The sequence below is a fragment of the Nannobrachium achirus genome, assembly GCF_963921795.1.
Source record: "Nannobrachium achirus genome assembly, chromosome: 4".
Taxonomy (NCBI): domain Eukaryota; kingdom Metazoa; phylum Chordata; class Actinopteri; order Myctophiformes; family Myctophidae; genus Nannobrachium; species Nannobrachium achirus.
The window spans coordinates 54,304,218-54,318,022 of record NC_137813.1 but is presented as its reverse complement, the minus strand read 5'-3'; positions in this window follow the sequence as shown (position 1 = coordinate 54,318,022).

Genomic DNA, 13,805 nt, shown 5'->3' with positions numbered 1-13,805 from the left:
AGACACGCAATGAATTCATATTTTCTGATTGGTTAGTGTGTAGTGTATTGTAAAGACTACATCTGAGAGTTTCGACACAAACATTAGACTGAATTCATAAGTACGAAGTTGCTGTGCATAGTTCTTAGCCTTGTGCTGGAGAGGAGAGACGCAGGCAGGTGATCAGGTTCTTCCATCAGTTTTATTAGACACAGAAACAGACAGCAGCGGAGACTGAGCTCCCACCGGTCAGCTCGCCGGTGACACACACACACACACACACACACACACACACACACACACACACACACACACACACACACACACACACACACACACACACACACACCAAAACATACATTCAGTGTTACTTATATTGGTCATTTCTGTCAATCATTACAGGGCTTATCTTGACCCAAACCTTGAAAAGAGTCACAAATAGGGTGAGAGTGACCACAGCTGTTGGTCAGTCACTTACATAAACATATGTGCTGGCTCATTCTTACCTAACCTAATAGGTCCTCACTAATGTTCATAATAAAATAGCACCATTTTTTTCTATTCAGTCTGGGTCTCATAGGAGAGCTGTCAAATCCTTCCTACCGGTGACATCATTGTTTGACAAAAAAGAAATATATATATATATTTTTTTTTGAAAAAATATATTATCACGAGAACAATGGCTTCCACTTTAACATTGCAACTTTTTCAGGAATAGAAAGCCTGCAGTTTCTATTAGCTTGCATTTCCCATTGATGATGTCACCGGTAGGAAGGATTTGACCCACCCACAGCTCTCCTATGAGACCCAAACTGAGTAGAAAAAAATTGTGATATTTTATCATGAACATTAGTGAGGACCTATTATATGAAGATAGGTTGAAAAGTGGTGGAGTGCCCCTTTAAGAATATGGAGTTTTTGATCCACTTTGATTTACTTCATTAGGTGAGCATGTTTTCATGAAAAGAGCCGCACGTCCCACTGAGAGGAGACTACTTGGCAGACAAAGGACCAGGCATGGTGGGATTATCTATAGCTCTATAAAAACTGTCCTCACTCATTTTTATTTGAGCTGCGCAGTCTCTGAAAAGCGGACGCGTTTTGGCTTCTTAGTCTTAGGCCATCAGGGTTTTTCTAATGTTGCTCGGCAAAAGGAAGTCTGGCGTTTAACATCAATCGAACATCAATATCAACATACATTCAGTGAAAAGGGTTCATCATAGGCTACTCTTCTCTAGCAGTAGGCATGTTAGGTAAATTAATAGACATACATACATCATACATACGTATACATACATACATAGGCCTACATACATACATACATACATACCTATTCTGTAGAACTTGATCACTGGTTTCAAACTGCCATGGTTAAAGCATTTATGCAATAAAAAGCTCTTCAGAAATGTTTTACATCTGAACACTCGATCGCTGAGGTAACCTGATCTCAGACTAATGTCCACTCTGAGAGTGGGCGGGGTCTATGGTCTGGAAGCAGGCTATCGCTGAGGTTCTCTTATGATGTTTCTTCTATACTTGTTTAAGATCTCGGCACTGTTTACTCATAGACTTAGTTATTATTAGTTATATTTAGTAGCCTACTATTTATATGGAGTGGATAACGTTTTTTCTCCTCCTCCCACCATCCTTTACTTCTTTGGAAGTGGCAACTGTGTTGCCAGATCTTGCGAGAGAAATAAGCAACCAGGCAGGTCTATGAACACAAACCCAAAAGAGCTACGTGAGCACTTTAAACCTATTAGGCCTATATGCCATGGCTATTTGAAAATAGCTGATCTACAAACTCACAACACCTCGCGATGTTTCCCACACATTTCTTTGCACTGTTTTTTTTTTTTTTTTTTTTTTATCCTGACATATCTACTGCATAGTAGGCTACTGTGTTCTATCCATCTGTCATTCAATGTTATATGAGATACTTCAATGGTTTCCTGTGGAAAAATTAATAACTAAGCCAAGTGCTTTTCTGGGATCTCCTTTTAGTTGACCTTGTACCAGTGAACTGTACCGTCATGAAACTGTACCTTTTCCTTTCCAAACTTCTAATAAAGTCTTCTGCATGTAGTTTCTGGAAAGGTACACCAGAGGGCGTGCATGAGACATTGTACAAGACGGTTGTTCACAGTGTGAACAAAATGTCTCATGGAACTAAATCAAAATCAATATCTTTCTTCACAAATGTGTTCATAAAGGTGTCAACTATCACCTCTGAACTTTCTCAATCACAACTCCCTTGGGGAACTTTGTGGGAACCAATCGACGTTGGGGGTATTGGGATACCTGGGCCTGGGATTAAAGGGGATAAAATGAAAAAAATGTCAATATGAGCATATGGGTGGGTGTGTAATTAGGGTATTTTTGGGCTGCTGAATCCATTCCAACCATTCATTTTCAGTTTAAATTACTCCTTGGCCATAAAATAGGCCTAATTGGCTAAGGCTTAGCCAATCATGTCATTCGAGTTCACCTGTGTCCTGTTAGTCCCTATGCTTTAAACCCATTGGGGGTATCCCGTGGGCCTGGGATTAAAGGGGGAAAAAATAAAAGATGTCCAATATGAGCGTATGCGGTGTGTAATTAGGGTATTTGGGGGCTGCTGAATCCATTCCAACCATTAGTTATCTGTAAAAATGACTCCAACAAACTACCTTTTTTGTGTCCATGAGACATAATATTGTCAATAAAAAAATGGTTGGAGTAGGGTTTGAATTCATGAAAACTATTCAAGATCAGGTGGGTAAGCGCACATCATGACACACATGATAACACGATAAGGAACACTCAAAAGGGTTTAAAGCATAGGGACTAACAGGACACAGGTGAACTCGAATGACATGATTGGCTAAGCCTTAGCCAATTAGGCCTATTTTATGGCCAAGGAGAAAATGAATGGTTGGAATGGATTCAGCAGCCCAAAAATACATATGCTCATATTGACATTTTTTTCATTTTATCCCCTTTAATCCCAGGCCCAGGTATCCCGATACCCCCAACGTTGATTGGTTCCCACAAAGTTCCCCAAGGGAGTTGTGATTGAGAAAGTTCAGAGGTGATAGTTGACACCTTTATGAACACATTTGTGGAGAAAGATATTGATTTTGATTTAGTTCCCAGATTGGTTTAACTTTTGGCTAACTTTACCTAACTAACTCTCTAAGACGGTATAACGCCCCTGGTGGTGGTAACTATTACCAAAACATTATAGGCTGCCTGAGACACCAGCCTCCTGTACCATATAGAAAAACGCTCTATACACAAACAATACACAAACACATGTTTCATGTAGCTCTTAACTACGTGTACTTGCGTGATAGATGCTTGAATAATGTGCCTAAGTGTAAGCATCACCACCATCGTCATCATCACATCATCATCATGTGAACATGTTTAAAAAGGGAAAAGCTGTTGTAGTTCCTTTCCCAGCCTCGTATTCACAGAAATGCAACGCCTTGCAAAATAAAAAAAATAAAACATCTATTTATTTATATGTAACCAACATAGCTCTTAACACACCATCAAGAATGCAAGTTATAATGAAAAAGGTTTGCTTATGTTTGTATTGTCTTGGAATTCTCAGATTATTTAAAGCTGCAATAGTTATTCACCAATTTCACAGATTGTCTGGCTAGTTGTGTAACTTGCTCCTTGAAGATTCTGCTGTATTTTACACCATTTAGACATGAAGGTAGAAGCCTAAAGGTACCGGCACTTGTAAAACACACACGCACGCACGCACGCACGCACGCACGCACGCACGCACACACACACACACACACACACACACACACACACACACACACACACACACACACACACACACACACACACACACACACACACACACACACACACACACACAAACGTTCAGGGTTTTTGCAGATCAGTCAAGTGCCCTTTGGTTCAATACTATAATTTACAATGGATTTGTTTTGTTGCTTTCCATCTTCAGTCAATATGCCTAATTTGAGGACTAAACTAAAGCCTTAAACATTCCATCCCTCAAAAAGAACACATGATCAAAACACAAGTACATTATGTACTGTATAGCATCTTTAATAGGGATATTTACTTCTTGTCAAATACTTCACAGTTCATGCCAACAGGTTCAAAACAAGATGGCTTCATTCATGAAAACCTAATTCAACTCATCTACCTGTACCGGTATGTCTGCTTTTATTATATTTATTTATTATATTATTATTTTAATAGTTGCCAGAGCTTTTATGTTGAAATATTTGCACACGACTCACTGTTCGCTGCTTCATCACACATGACAGGTTTCATGAACACCTCATAAAAGCTGACAAGGTTAAAGCAGTATCCATGAATGTACCGGTATGTTGTACATACAACTATGCAGTTATGTATTTGTAACAATCTTTTGACTTGTACAGAAGCCTTTCAAGGATAGTCCTTTTTTGCATAACTCAAAACTGATCTTTCATTTATAAGAATTGTATGCATGGCTGTAGATTCAATGTGTCAGCTTTGCAATGTATAGGAAAATATAGTTTATATATCACAGTACTGTATATGATGTGCCGATTAAATGTTTGAATATAATGACAATTATAATATATATATATATATATATATATATATATATATCATTTCAACTACAATTTAATATTGTCTTTTACATGCAGCATCAAAACATATCAGCAAACTAGTAGAAACGAAACACAAGAATGCTCGAATTGGTCTTAATTGGGGCAGAGAATGGAGAACAAACAGCACAAATTAGCATATTAATTTTCAATGTTGGAATGCTTCACTCTCAACTAGAGACTGGGAATCGCAAAAGCCCTGCATCACAGAACCAATTTAAACTCTTTCGGGCAGTACTTCATATTGGGGTGGTGTTTTGATCCATTTCCAAAGAGCATGCATTTGAGATGCAGTGGTCATAGTTTTAGCATCAGTTAAGAGATGTGTGGATTGCGGTTATATCTGTGGAACCCAGATATACAGATTCGGGTATCAAAAAGAATTACATTCATTCACATTGCAAAAAGCATTATAAAAAAATACTGTAGCCTAATAAGTGTTTTTTTCCGCAATCTTTTTCCACACAATGGTGATTACAATAGTGATTCTAAAATATGTTAACATAATTAGTAACAATACTGTTCTGGCATGTTGTAGATAATTAATTCTCTTTCACGTGCTCAAGCTGTTTTACAATTACAATTAAGGCATTCAGTAGACACTCTTATACTGGGCGACTTATAATAAGCAACTTAATCATATAAATAGAATGTAGAGAAACAGTGGTGTAAGTGGCTCTGGCCCCCAGAGTTAGTATCAAAGTGTCCTTGAGCAAGACACTGAACCACTAATTGCTCCCGATGAGCCTTGCATGGTTTTCTCCGCCATCGGTGTATCTATATGTGTGTGAATGTTATGCACAATCTCTGTAAAGCGCCTTGGATAAAGGTGCAATATAAATGCACCATTTACCATTTAGTGTAGTGCCTCAAAAAACTTGGATATCAGTTAAACCAAGAATCTAGCATCAGTCTAACAATAGACTATCAAATGATCTGTACATTGATACTATAGGATAGCAAGTAAACAACAACCTAGCATCCTCCATTAAGCATGGCTTCTCTCCATCATGGATGTGATGATGAAACTTTAATGTGTGATGATATGAGTTAAACCCTTTCCACACCCTTTCCACACTGGCCAGCGGCCAAAGAATTAAAGGCTTTCAAGACTAATCAAGATTTTCCCACAATTGCCTAATTATTAAGGCTTGTTTCCAATGTGTGTTTTCTGGTGTATCTTAAGACCTTGCATATGGCTGAAGCTTTTGCTACACTGGCCACAGCAGTAAGGCTTCTCTCCAGTGTGAACTCTTTGGTGACTCAGAAGATGGTGTTTTCGGGCAAATGTTTTCTCACATTGGTCACAGCAGTAAGGCTTCTCTCCAGTATGGGTGCGCCGATGAATCGCCAAAGCACCTGAATCGCGAAAACTCTTTCTACATTGGTCACAGTTAAAAGGTTTTTCTCCAGTATGAGTGCGCCGATGCAGCCTCAAAGTATTTGGATGGCGAAAACTCTTGCCACATTGATCACAGTTAAATGGTTTTTCTCCAGTATGCATGCGCAGATGACTCTTTAAACTTAATGAATGACGGAATCTCTTTCCACATTGTTGACAGTAGAAAGACTTCTCTCCAGTATGGATGCGCAGATGACTCTTTAAACCTTTTTCATGACTAAACCTCTTCCCACACTGTTCACAGCAGTAAGGCTTCTCTTCAGTATGGATCCTCTGATGACTCTTTAAACCTCCTGAATGACGGAAACTCTTTCCACATTGTTCACAGCTGTAAGGCTTCTCTCCAGTGTGAACTCTTTGGTGACCCTGAAGATGGTGTTTTCGGGCAAAGGTTTTCTCACACTGGTCACAGCAGTAAGGTTTCTCTCCAGTATGTGTTCTCAGGTGACTCACAAGATGGGGCCTTTGGCTGAAGCCTTTCCCACAGTGGCTACAGCAGTAAGGTTTTTCTCCAGTATGCATGCGCTGATGACTCTTTAAACTTGTTGAATGACGAAACCTCTTCCTGCATTGTTCACAGCGGTAAGGCCTCTCTCCAGTATGGATGCGCTGATGAATCTTTAAACTCTTTTCACTACGAACACTCTTCCCACATTGTTCACAGCTATAAGGCTTCTCTTCAGTGTGAACTTTCCGGTGGTACTCAAGATTATCCACTCGAGCAAAGCTTTTCCCACATTGGTCACAGCTGTAAGGCTTCTCTTCACTATGGGTGCGCCGATGAATCCTTAAATTTGATGAATTATGGAAACTCTTCCCACATTGTTCACAGCAGTAAGGCTTCTCTCCAGTATGGATACGCTGATGAATCTTTAAAGTTAATGAATGACGGAAACTCTTCCCACATTGTTCACAGAAGAAAGGCTTTTCCCCAGTATGTATGCGCTGATGAATCTTTAAACTCTTTTCACAACGAAAACTCTTCCCACATTGTTCACAGCTGTAAGTCTTCTCTCCAGTGTGAACTTTCCGGTGGTACTCAAGATTACCCACTTGAGTAAACCTCTTCCCACATTGGTCACAGCTGTAAGGCTTCTCTCCAGTATGGATGCGCTGATGTATTTTTAATTTATTTGACTCACGAAAACTCTTCCCACATTGGTCACAGCTGTAAGGCTTCTCTAGGTTCTCTCCAGTATGGATGCGCTGATGACTCTTTAAACTACTTGAATGACGACAACTCTTCCAACATTGTTCACAACAGTAAGGCTTCTCTCCGGTATGGATGCGCTGATGCCTTTTTAAATGTTCTGAGCGACAAAACCTCTTCTCACATTGGTCACAGCAGTAAGGCTTCTCTTCAGTATGGATGCGCTGATGACTCTTTAAACTACTTGAATGACGAAAATTCTTCCCACATTGTTCACAGCTGTAAGGCTTCACTCCAGCATGGATACGCTGATGGATTCTTAATTGTCCTGACTGACGAAAACTCTTCCCACATTGGTTACAGCAGTAAGGCTTCTCTCTAGTATGGATGCGCTGATGAATCTTAAGATAAGTCTTTGTGGTGAAGCTTTTCCCACACTCTTCACAGCAGAGATGTTTTTGTTTCAACGGGCGTAGGGCCAAACAGGTATCTGAGATAGAAAACAATGACAGATTACCAATGCATATGCTAAATAGCATTTATACAGTATTTATTTGGCAATTTGCAATGCATAACATGCCTCTTATTTATCATAACCCACTACTGGGCTATGATGTGTGGGCGCTGGTATTCAGACGGTACTTCTCTATTAGATGTAAGGGTGCTGGTATTGAGGTGGTACATTTTGCATTGGGGTTGCGAATTGGCAACCACAAAAGGAATACATTTATATTTTATCAAGAATATATACAAATTGGAATCATCAACTGCACTTAATTAGACACCTATATGTTATTCATCAATAGTCAGTATTATGTGGAAATGTGGAAAACACATAATGACCATAGTAAAACAAAACAAAGTCACACTTGCTTACTTTAGTTTAAGTGAAGTGAAAAATGGACAAGAGAAGTGGAAAAAGAAACGAGGATCATGGAACTTACGGCGGTCAGGGAGGTCTTGGTGTTCCTCAGCCCTGGCCGTGTCTGGAGAGTTTATCTTCACCTGCAGTCTGGACGCCCCAGACTGGTCTGGAATGAAGAGCATTCATACTAATTATTACACATCTCGGGTTGAATGCTCGATTCTGACAAACAACCAAACCAATCAACACTCAGTGCTTGGGTTTTGGTGTAATGGTGTCATTGTAAACAAACAAACAATGTAAGTATACAGCTGAAAGGTGTATAATGGTTTAATATAAGATCAACACCTCCTACCTGTTGCTTGTAGGAGGTATGAGGCATACTCTAACACTAGCATTTTACACAGTTTAGCCACCCTGGCAACCAACATGACACCCATTGCAAGGAACCTGGGTGTCCAATTTGTCTCAGAACTCAGTTTTGAAAACCAGTTAAAAAAGGTACTAGCACAAACTTGTTTTATTCACATTAGAAACATCAATAAAATTAAATCCCTAGTGTATTCTTGTCTAGACTATTGCAATGACCTATACTCTGGTCTCAATCAAAGTTTGATACGCTGTCTATAGTTGATACAAAATGAGGCAGCGAGACTCATCACTGGTACCATGAGATTTGATCACATAACGCCTGTTTTAGCTGCACTACACTGGTTGCCAGTTTCCTTCAGAATTGATTCTAACATTAACATGGCCTAGCTCCAAGCTATTTATGTGATTTGGTAGAACCCTATGTGCCAATGCGTACCCTTAGATCATATGGTCAGGGTCTATACTCAAGGAAGGAACTATACACTTTTCAAGATGTTCAACGACATGCTGCCATTCAGACATTAACTTCTAATCGTCTGATTGGCAGCACTTCCATAGATGTTAGGGTTAACTTACTGTAGGTATAGGGTTGGTGTCGGAATGGGGGGGGGGGGGGGGGGGGGGTCAGAATGGCAGTATGTCGGAATGGAGGAATGCAACCCGTTAAATTATGACCTGGGAATCCCATTACTTTATAGATAGATCTATCTTCTTCATTTTGCTCTCGAAGTGCACCAGAGCAATACATTTAACTTACAAATGCAATGAAAAGGGGTAATATCCACTGACCACACCTCAGCACCTAACAAATGAGGATTTTGTATTTATTTAAAAATAAAATAATACATTGAATAAATTATTAAGCGGCTTATTAATGAGCAGTAGGCCTAAATAAGCATGCAGGGATGGATGGATGGAAATTATTCAAATTTTCATCCACAGTCCTCACAAAAAAACAAAACAAAAAACAAGCAACACTCATTCTGACATCACGCCTGTGCAAATAATTTGCAGAGCTGATGTCTAACATCAGAGTTTTCCGGAACCGGCATAAAAGGCTCTGACATCATGTACGCCACATGAGTCAACATGTGTCCGGCACACGTGTCCCCCGCCACAGCAGGTAGTGCAGTGCCCGGCCTCGATCCGACCCGATACGCGGTTTTCCATATATGGGCATAAAATGGACGCAGACAGACAGATACAGATATATCCATATATGGGCATAAATGGACACAGGCAAACAGATGGTCGCAGCAGGGAGTGCAGTGCCGGGCCTCGACCCAGACAGACGCAGACAGACAGATACAGATATCTCCATATACTGTATGGGCATAAATGGACACAGGCAAACAGAAGGTCAAAACGGTATAATGGGGTTTGCATTAAAGGGCGGGCCATTCATTCCCTATTTACATCGTTCCTGAGTAGGCCGGTCCCAGACTAGATGCTCGGCCGCCCGACATACAGATACAGAGATCTCCATTTATGGACATAAAATGACAACAGGTATAATGGGGTTAAATTGACACAGGCAAACAGATGGTCAAAACAGGTCCTATGACAACAGGTATAATGGGGTTTGAATTACACAGACTTCGGCATGCGCGTTCCCCACCGCAGCAGGGAGTGCAGTGCCCGGCCTTGACCCAGACAGACGCAGACAGACAGATACATATATCTCCATATATGGGCATAAATGGACACAGGCAAACATATCGTCAAAACGGTATAATGGGGTTTGCATTAAAGGGTGGGGCATTCATTCCCTATTTACATCGTTCCTGAGTTGGCCGGTCCCCGACTAGATGCTCGGCCGCCCGACAGACAGATACAGAGATCTCCATATATGGGCATGAAATGGATGCTGCAGACAGATACAGATATTTCCATATCTGGGCATAAATGGACACAGGCAAACAGATGGTCAAAACGGGTCCTATGACAACAGGTATAATGGGGTTTGCATTAAAGGGCGGGACATTCATTCCCTATTTACATCGTTCCCGAGTTGGCCGGCCCCTGACTAGACGCTTGGCCGGCCGAGCTTCTAGTATTTAAAGGGCTTAAAGGGCCAGTTCACCTCTGGGACAACCAGATCTTATTTTATTGTTGTTTGGGACAAGATCAACACGATCCTGAGTTATTTTAGTATTTCTGCATGAATGATGATGCATTTTGCATCATATGAGTCATCATGCTGCATCATATGATGCAAAATGCATCATCATTCATGCTGAAATACTAAAATGTCTCAAAACACAGATTGAACAAAATAAATAACTCAAAAAAGGATTGTGTTGATCGTGTCCCAAACAACAATAAAATAAGATCTGGTTGCCCCAGAGGTGAACTGGCCCTTTAATGCTTGGCTCTGGGACCTGCCACCTACTCTCCGGGACCTCTAGTGGTTCCTAAACCTTTCAGGTCGAGACCCAAAAGAAAGATTAGAATAGTTTGCCCGGGACTCAAACTAGTGAAAATATTAGATCTACAAGCTCACAATATCTATATGGAGGAAAATACAGGATTTTTACTCAAGTCATGACGGTGGCCCAAAAATGGGTCCTACTCCTGACCCACCGTTTGGGAACTAGTGCTCTAGAAGGTGTTCTGTTACCTCAAATCCACGTGGGTCAAAGACGAGACGTGCAAAAGTTGTTGTCCGGAAGCCATTAAAAAAAAAAAAAAAAAACACAGATTCAAAGATCCTAACGACAAAAGTAGGTTTTAAAAGTTCAAATCCATCCTTAAAATAAAATATCAATCATGACATCATTTTGCTAGTGTTCCTCTAACAAGATTCATCCCTAATTCAATTTACACAAGACAGAAGAGATTGGAATAACGTGTTCCTTCCACGCGCTACGTCCAACCCTCCCCCCTGTTAGGTGATAAGAAGTGGCTTGCTCACTCTTCATGCACTGAAGGAAGCATGAGCTCAGTTCGGGCCCTCCCCAGGTTGGCAGAGGGAGAGCAGAGTCCAGGATTACAGCTTAGGCAATTGGCACAGGGTGAAAAATGGGTTACAAAATCATGGGATTTAAGAAATAGGGATAAATAATATAGTTCTTCTATTGCTACATTCGAATGCTCTGATAATTGCATTCTTTGATGTATAAACAGTGGCCTTTATGCTGTTAGATCTGCCTTTATGGGGCTAGTATAGGGTTAAATAAATACATACTGTATCTTCAACTGCATGCAGACACAATAGTTCCATAAAAAAATAAAAATAAAATATACAATAAAGATAAAAAAATACAATAACAACACAGAGATACCGGTAGCCTGAGTACCAGACTGATTTCACCCCATAAAAATCAAATCCATCAAAAACATATAAGCATTTCCTCCAGTGTTTACCCCCTCACCCAGTGTGATCCCTCCCCGTGATCACACAGACTCCATCAGTCTACACATGAACATAGAATTCCATTCAAACATCAAATATCCACAGGCAGTTGGTGAAAAGGGTCAATAGATACAGATCTGTATTAATAGCAGTATGTGATGTTAAGTAAATTAACCAAAATAATTAATTTTGACAAACCTATTCTGTACAACTTGATCACTGGGTTCAACATGGTTGCAGCTTGCGTTGATGCAACAACTTTGCTCCTCTGAAGATGTTTAGATGAACACTGGTTGAGATGAACTCTGAGCAGTTTGGTTCTTCTCTCTTTGTTATGCTGTTTTCCAGATAAACCGTCTGTTTGTGAAAGAGCAAAAGTTAATCATTGAAAACCTTTTGTCTTCATCTGTTTTCTATTTAATCCTTTTACATTTTCATGGACTCAATACCATCCTTAAAGGAGTATTTCCCCAAAATGACTCTTTTTTTCTATTGATATATAAAATATCAATATATTATATAAAAATATTATTGAACTTTACTCTCCATGGCATGAGTAATCAATAGGAAAAAAAAGTCATTTTGGGGGTGAACTACTCCTTTAAGATAATCAACTTAGCTTAAATGTCACCATTAACCAGGAAGGATCTTATACAGTTTATATAGTGGTTGAATACTACTGTCTTCTAGAGGGCATAGTGAGAATTTGTAGATGTCTGTTTTATTAAAAGACAACTTAATGAAACACATCAGAATTTATGTTGATACTCAGTAGCCTACTTTCGTCTGGGTCCATAAAGGGAATATAAATAATAGGCTACTCTTCTGTATAAGAGTATGTGATGTTGCGTTTGTACATACCTATTCTGTATAACTTGATCACTGGGTTCAACATGGTACCAAGCGTAGATGCTACACCTCTGCTGCTCCTCAGACGTTTTGATGAACACTTGTTGAATCTGTCTGTTTGGGAAAGGACAAAAACATTTTTAATTAATTGTTCTTTCAAAAACATTTTAACATGCACACAATGTAAAATAAAAGAGAATTGGTTGCACTGAAATATCACCATTAATCAGAAATGATCTTCACCACTTTCTGTCTGGCTTCCATTCAGACATTAACCGATTAACCAGATTCTGCAAAATGCCTTCTAAATCAGTGTTTTGGTGTCATGGACCCCCAAATGATATGTATTTGACCGCAGACCACCACATGAAAGTATTTTTTTTAAATGTTTGTGAAAAGAAAAATCTTAATTGTTAAAAAAAAAAATTCAAACACTTTCAGTTTTCAAAGAATGTAAAAAAAAAGAAGCTAAGGTACAAGCTCACAGTGGCACGTACTGTAGTCACACGCTGTGAGGTTGTAGATCTGCTATTTTTGAGAACCACTGTTCTAAATCCTAAGACGGAGGAAATCGTGAGGAGGGTTAACCAGGTATATAATGGGCGTTGAATGAAAGTGATCGAAAAGGATCACTGGCCAATAATGATGCACGTGAGGGTGGTCGACACCTAACAATAGCCAATAATATGACATTAAGGGAAGGCCAACTTGTGGTATAAGAAGTTGTGTTTGAGACAAAGAAAGTTGATTTTTGAGGGATGGAGAGGAGCCTATTAGACCTTGCTGAAGCTTAGCACTATCATCTTGCACACTTGCTGTATTTCTTACAACCTGCAATAAAGCAGAGTTCTCTTTTATAATCTTATACCCATCGTCTTCTGAGTTTTATTATACATCATCTGAGAACAAACCAGACCAAAGGAAGAAAGCCCACAACGCTCTAAAATGACATAGATGCACACAGAATCGCACCTTCTCCGTCTTTTATGCTGTTTTGTTGTGATGTACAGCACTTTGGTAAACCGTGGTTGTTTTTAAATATGCAAATTGACTTCATATCATAATCAATGGCTTGCAAAACACAAAATGATCATCCACCCCAGTCTACTCATGCTGATTCAACAAGTTGCCATTTGTGGTTTAATACTGCCATCTAGTGGGCATAATGTTTCACATTCTGTGTTTTATTTGATGATGCCTATGAA